Here is a 6,605-nt window from a genome sequence, read left to right on the forward strand (position 1 = left end):
AACAATAACAACATCTCATGGCTATTTATCTGAAAGCAGCCTTCTAGGTCTCTTACTCTTCCTGTTGACTGAAGCACAGTGTGAGAATTTCCTTTAATCCTACTCTGCGTCACTCCCTGACAAAATAGGAACCTCCAGGTTCTTTAATGAATTATGTTAAATATACTTTTTATGCCGCTGTAGTTTTTTAAAGAAGATTAAATGAGTCTGGAATTTTTGGAAAATCACCGGTGTTTTCTTTAATTAAGAGAAAATCGAAAAAATTAACAGAAAGTAGTTTTGTACGCTTCACTTTGCCTAGCAGATCTTCCTGGATACCCAGTAAACGACAGCTTTACTCAGCCTGGGCAATACATGCAAGGTCTTAGTGTGCCAGCTTTTCTGAGGTGGTAAATGGATCTGCCCTTTTGTCTCACCCTGGCTTCTTTTTGAAAAAACGCAGATGCTTAGGAAATTGCCTCCAGGTGCTTAACTATAACAGTTTCACTGGGATAATAAACCTGAATTTGAGGTAGGTGACCTTGTTTCAGCAAAGAACTGCAAAAGTGGCTTCTTGAATGCAGCACTAGTCCTGTGTGTGAGGAGACGGAGGGCCCTCATGATTACGAATAAATCAGAGCCTGCTAACTTATTAGCGTACACTGGGGAGGGTGGTCTTGGGGTTAAGGCCCAGGACTGGTAGTTAGCACATCTGTGTTTGATTCCCCTCTCTACCACAGACTTCCTGTGTGATGAAAGCGAAGTCATTTAAGCTTTCCTCATCTTGATTTCCTTATCTGGAAAATGGAGTAATGCTATTTATCCACCTCACAGAGCTTTTGTGGTCCTTAATTCACTAATGGTTGTAAAATATTAGGAGATCCTTGGAGAGACATTTGCTATAGGGAAGGTCGGGTTTCCAGTGCAGCACGTTAGACCAAATTATGATTTGGGGATGCCAGATTTATGTACCATTACCCCTCAAATCCCATGTTTCTTATTCCCTTCCTGTCCAGTGCAGCATGCACTAGTTCAGTGACGTATCTCTTGTTTATTAATTTGATCTGCCCCCAAATTTTCAATTTTCACTGTGCTGAAATATTTGCATTGCAGATGCACAATTGCACTGTCATTTAGTGAATGTTAGCGGTTTAGACAGCTGAATAGGGAATATTAGGAACTTACGGTACCCAAAAAGGCAAGACAGTTGGTTTCTATTTGACAGGAAGCAGCAGAGGCTTCTGGCGTTGGAGACTTTAAATATGGTGGTGACGGGTTTGGATTCCCCTTTTCCCTATCACAGCTTTCCCTTGAAAGCAAGCATCTGCTACACTGTACCCCTGCAACCAACAGTGATAAAGTCCATTAACTTGATTCTGCTAGTTAAGTAGTTAGTTATCCTGATATTTTAAATCTTCATGCTGTCTAGCCACTAGAGCTTTCACTATTGGTGTGCACGGGATAGTAATTTTCCTAGTGCAGACAAGACCAAAGGGAATGCGCTGTCCCTTTGCAATGTCAATTATTGAAGGAAACAATTCTCCTTTGGGAATATTTCAAAGCGAGCAAAAACATTCTTTCCTTTTTGGGCTTGTGAGAGCCATGAATGTGTAAATCTACTCAAAACCAGCTTGGAATATCTGACGTGTGTGTGTTTTTCATGTTAGGCAGTGTGCCTTTTCACAGCACAACAGTGCGTTTTCAACAGTCTGGGATTCGGTTCAGAGCAACAGAACTCAAACATGCTGATGGGGCTTGAAATATAGCAGGTAGGTGGTTAGAAGATTTTAAAAATTCAGTCTGATTTTAATGGATGCAATAAATGACAGATATAGCTGCAGTTCATGTATGTAACAGGAACTTTTGGATAAAATGTAAAATACATGTTCATTCTAATTGGGCACAGGACGAATGATCTTGTGGGGAAGATACTGGATTAGCAATCAGGAAATGTGCATTCAAAAGCTCTCCCACAGAATTAGAGGGCCTTGTTTTCACAGGTGCTGGGCAACTGCAGCTCCCATTAACTTTAGCTAGAGTTTAGTTGTAGAGTTTAAGGTCAGAAGAAACTACTGGATCATCTAATCTGCTTTTCTATATATCACAGGCCATTTAGTGTCACCCAGTCAGGGCCGTGCTTAGGCATATGCAGCAGGCCACCTGAAAATTTGGGGCACCCCTGGGTCAAAGACTATCTCTACACTACCGTGGTAAGTCGACCTACGCTACACAACTCCAGCTACGTGAATAATGTAGCTGGAGTCAGTATACCTTAGGTCGAGTTACCGCAGGGTCTACACTGCGGGGGGTCAACAGGAGAAAATCTCCCATCAACTTACCTTACTCTTTTTGTCGGGGGTAGAATACAGGGGTCAACTGGAGAGCGATCTGCAGTCGATTTGGTGGGTCTTTACTAGACCCGCTAAATCGACTGCCGGTGGATCAATCTCAGAGCATCGATCAAGGCTGTAGTGTAGACCTGCCCTCAGTGTCCACATTCCCACCTCTTCCTATCCCTGTTCTAATCTGACCCTTCCTGCAGGCTCCCACCACAGCTAGCTGCTGCAGCCTGGTGAGTCTTCCTCTGGATGGGATCTAGTACTTAAAAGAGAAAAAGCCTTCCAGCCTGCCAGACCTATTAGCACAACACTGAAACTGTTAAACTGTTAAAGAGCCATTCAAGTGATAATTCTCACACTTCTTATCAAACTGTCTGTAATGGGCTATCTTGATTATCACTTCAAAAGTTTTTTTTCTCTTACTTAATTGGCCTCTCAGAGTTGGTAAGACAATTCCCACCAGTTTATGCTCTCTGTATGTGTGTATATATATCTCCTCAATATTTATTCCACTGTGTATGCATCCGAAGAAGTGGGCTGTAGTCCACGAAAGCTTATGCTCTATAAATTTGTTAGTCTCTAAGGTGCCACAAGTACTCCTGTTCTTTTTTCAAGTGATAATGAAGCCATTTAACAGGCATTTGCCAACCCCCAGGTATATACTGTCAGTTTCTGAATTTACTGACAAAACCAGTTGTGCATCACTGTAATATTTACTCAGAACATGTTAGTCTACAGGACCTTATTTTAAAATTTGCTTTAAAAATATTTCATTAGTGTGTTGCTGAAGATTATAAAATCACATCTCTAAAAAATCCTTGCATAGATTTTTAGATGCACAATCTGAGAATTCATCTTTAGCCGTAAATGTTTGGATCTTCAGACATGTAATTTTTTAAATAAATTCTTCAAAAGACCACCCTTCTCTAAAATACACGTGAGCCTGGGCTGCTGTCGGGCATAGGGAACCAGTTTAATAATACTGCATAGGGCCCCATAAATCATAAGGACAGCTCTGCACCCAGTTATGCCTGTACTGAGCCCAATAGCATGCTTTCCAGAAAGGCATCTAGTCTTGATCTGAATTCATCAATAGATGGAGAATCCATCACTTCTCCTGGTGATTTGTTGCCATGGTTAATCACCCTCACTGTTGGTTGTTGTTGTTTTGCCTTTTTTTTCAATTTGAATTTGTCCAGTCATTGGTTCTTGTGATGGCTTTCTCCGCTTGATGAAAGAGCCCGTTAGCACACAGTATTTTCTCCCTGTGAACGCATTTACACAGTGTAATCCAGTCTCTCTCCAGCTATGTCTACACTACACAGCTTTTAGCGACATGGCTGTGTTGCTACAGCCGTGCCGCTAAAAATCACACCATGTAGCTACTGTTTGTTGGCTCTCCTGATGACAAAAAACTTCCACCCCCAACGAGCGGGGTTAGCTTTGTCAGCAGGAGAGCGCTCCTGCCAACGAAGCGCTGTTAACACCGCGTTCGTTGTCAGCAAAACTTTTGTCTTTTGGGGGTGTGTTTTTTTTTAACACCTCTGAAAGACAAAAGTTTTGTCGTTCAATTGCCAGTGTGGACATAGCCTCAGTCTGCTCTTTGATAAGCTAAACAGATCAACTCTTTAAGTCTCTCACTGTAAGGCATTTTCTCCAGCCCTCAGATCATTTTTATGGCTCCCCTCTGCACGCTCTCTAATTTTTCAACATCCTTTTTAAAATGTGGACACCAAAACTGTCCATCATATTCCAGTGTTGAGCTCACCAATGCCATATACAGTGGTACAATCACCTCCCTACTCCTACTCGATATTCTCCTGTTTGTACGTCCAAAGATCACAGTAGCATTTTTTGCCACAGCATGTCAGTATGGCTGGCATTCCTGGTTCCTAGAGCTATGGCCTTGTATTAGTTCAGCACCTCTTAAAATCAGGCTTTATGTGGATAACATTCCTATGTCTCAGTTCCCCATCTGCAAAGGCAGATGATAATACAATAGTACAATACATCTTACATGGGTGTTGAGAAGCTACAGAAGAACCTCAGAGTTACGAACTGACAGGTCAACCACACACCTCCTTTGGAACTGGAAGTGCACAATCAGGCAGCAGCAGAACCAAAAAACAAAAAAGCAAATGCATGACAGTACTGTGTTAAACATAAACTACTAAACAAAATAAATAAAGGGAAAGTTTAGAAAAAAAAAAGATTTGACAAGGTAAGGAAACTTTCTCTGCTTGTTTCATTTAAATTAAGATGGTTAAAAGTAGCATTTTTCTTCTGCACAGTAAAGTCTCAAAGCTGGGTTGTCAATGTTCAGTTGTAAACTTTTGAAAGCACAACCGTAACATTTTGTTCAGAGTTACGAACAGCTTCCATTCCCAAGGTGTTCGTAACTCTGGGGTTCTATTATAAATCCATTTATGTCTGTGAAATGCTCAGACACTGTTGATGAGAACCATGGAATAAAAAATAAACCCTGTTCCCATTAAAGCTAATGGCAACACTCCCACTACCTTTGATGGGAATAGCTCCAGGCCCTCTAATTTATTCATTAATATTAGCCTGTGGGTGAATTTTCCAGTTGTACAGGGGGGTGAAATGTGTACTGCTCTATTCCTTTCTGCACACACAGTACCTCACCAGGGAGGAACCTTGTTGTAACCTGTCAGCACATGTCAACATCTCTCCATGGGGACTGACCATATTCTCTCAACTTGTAAATAACAAAGCGAGTCTAACCTGTCTTTCCAACAAACATTTCGTTCTCATTAAAATCTGGGTGCCACTGAATGGATTTCAGCCCAATACACATAGGATGCCTCTATCATCCCAAAGGCAAATGTAATCTACAGAATGTTTAGCTCGGCATTCTGATGATTTTAATCAGAGCTGTGCTGTATTAGGAGCTGTCGCTGCACAATCACAGGGGTATGTTTCACAGTGGTACACACAGTTGCAGACCAAACTGCTCCTGCACTGTTTCTACAGATTTTGTTCAGTACAAACTGAATGGTGACACAAAAGCACGAGTACCAACCTCAGGGCAGACTGTTAAGAACCAGGGCACAAGCCCCACATTGGTTGCAAATTCTAAATTTAGATTTCATCAACCAATTGCACAATGTGCAAACTCCTCAGGTCCATTAACAGCCTTAACACAGAGTCACAGAGAGTCCCCGTGGGTAATCAGGTCTGTCTTGCCACCCAGGTGGGTGTATCTCTGTGATAGATGGCCCCTTACACCAAGAATCACAATAGTATTCAGGTTACTCCTAATCCCAAAGGACCAGTCACTTACCCCCGGTCAATTGCACTTAAGGTCTCACCCCACAGACAAAGTTTGTAGTCAATCCTATAGCAAATTGTATGACGATTTATTAAATAGGAAAAAGAAAGTAGACAGTTATTTACAAGGTTAAAACAAGCAAACATAGACACACAAATGAGTTACAGTCCTAGGTTTAAAAGGTAATATAGGCTTCTATAATCAGCAAGCTCTATTTGTCCTATAGGGCGAACCCAGGCTAAACAGATGGAGATCTCTTGCTTATGCCTAGAAACAGATTGTTTCCCCAGAGTCCAAGCAGCAAAGTGATCTTAGTTCCTTTGGTTTGGGGTTTTTATCTCCCTCTAGCCATGTGCTCTGAGCTGCTAACTCAGCTGGTGGGAGGAGTCCATTTGCATGACTCATCTTCACAGGGAGGAGAGTAGAACAACAATAAGGGTATGTCTACCCTGTCATTGAAAACCCATGGCTGGCCCATGCCAGGTAACTCGGGCTCACAGGGCTCTGGCTAAGGGGCTGTTTAATTGCGGTGTAAATGTTCAGGCTCAGGTTGAGCCCAGGCTTTGGGACCCTGTGAGGTGGGAGAGTCCCAGAGCTCAGGCTGCAACCTGAGCCCAAACATCTACACCGCAATTAAACGGCCCTTAGCCAGAGCTATGTGAGCGCGAGTCAGCTGGCACGGGCGAGCTGTGGGTGTCCAACTGCACTGTAGACATACCCTCAGAGTCTTTAGTCGTTGTGTTCATGATTCCTCAGTCCAGATGCAGGGAGTTTCCAGTTATAAGATCCCCCCCATAGCCTATCAATGGGTCTCCATTGGAAGGGTCATAACAATTTCTGTAGAAGGGCAGCTCTTCATACTAATTAATGTCCCTTTCCTGTATGGTGACTCATACAGTCACAGAGATTCACAATACAACTGCTCAAATATTACATGACAGTATGAACATAAGAATGGCCATACTGGGTCAGACCAAAAGTCCATCTAGCTCAGT

Source organism: Trachemys scripta, chromosome 3 (assembly GCF_013100865.1).
Source record: "Trachemys scripta elegans isolate TJP31775 chromosome 3, CAS_Tse_1.0, whole genome shotgun sequence".
In the NCBI taxonomy this organism is placed as follows: Eukaryota; Metazoa; Chordata; order Testudines; family Emydidae; genus Trachemys; species Trachemys scripta.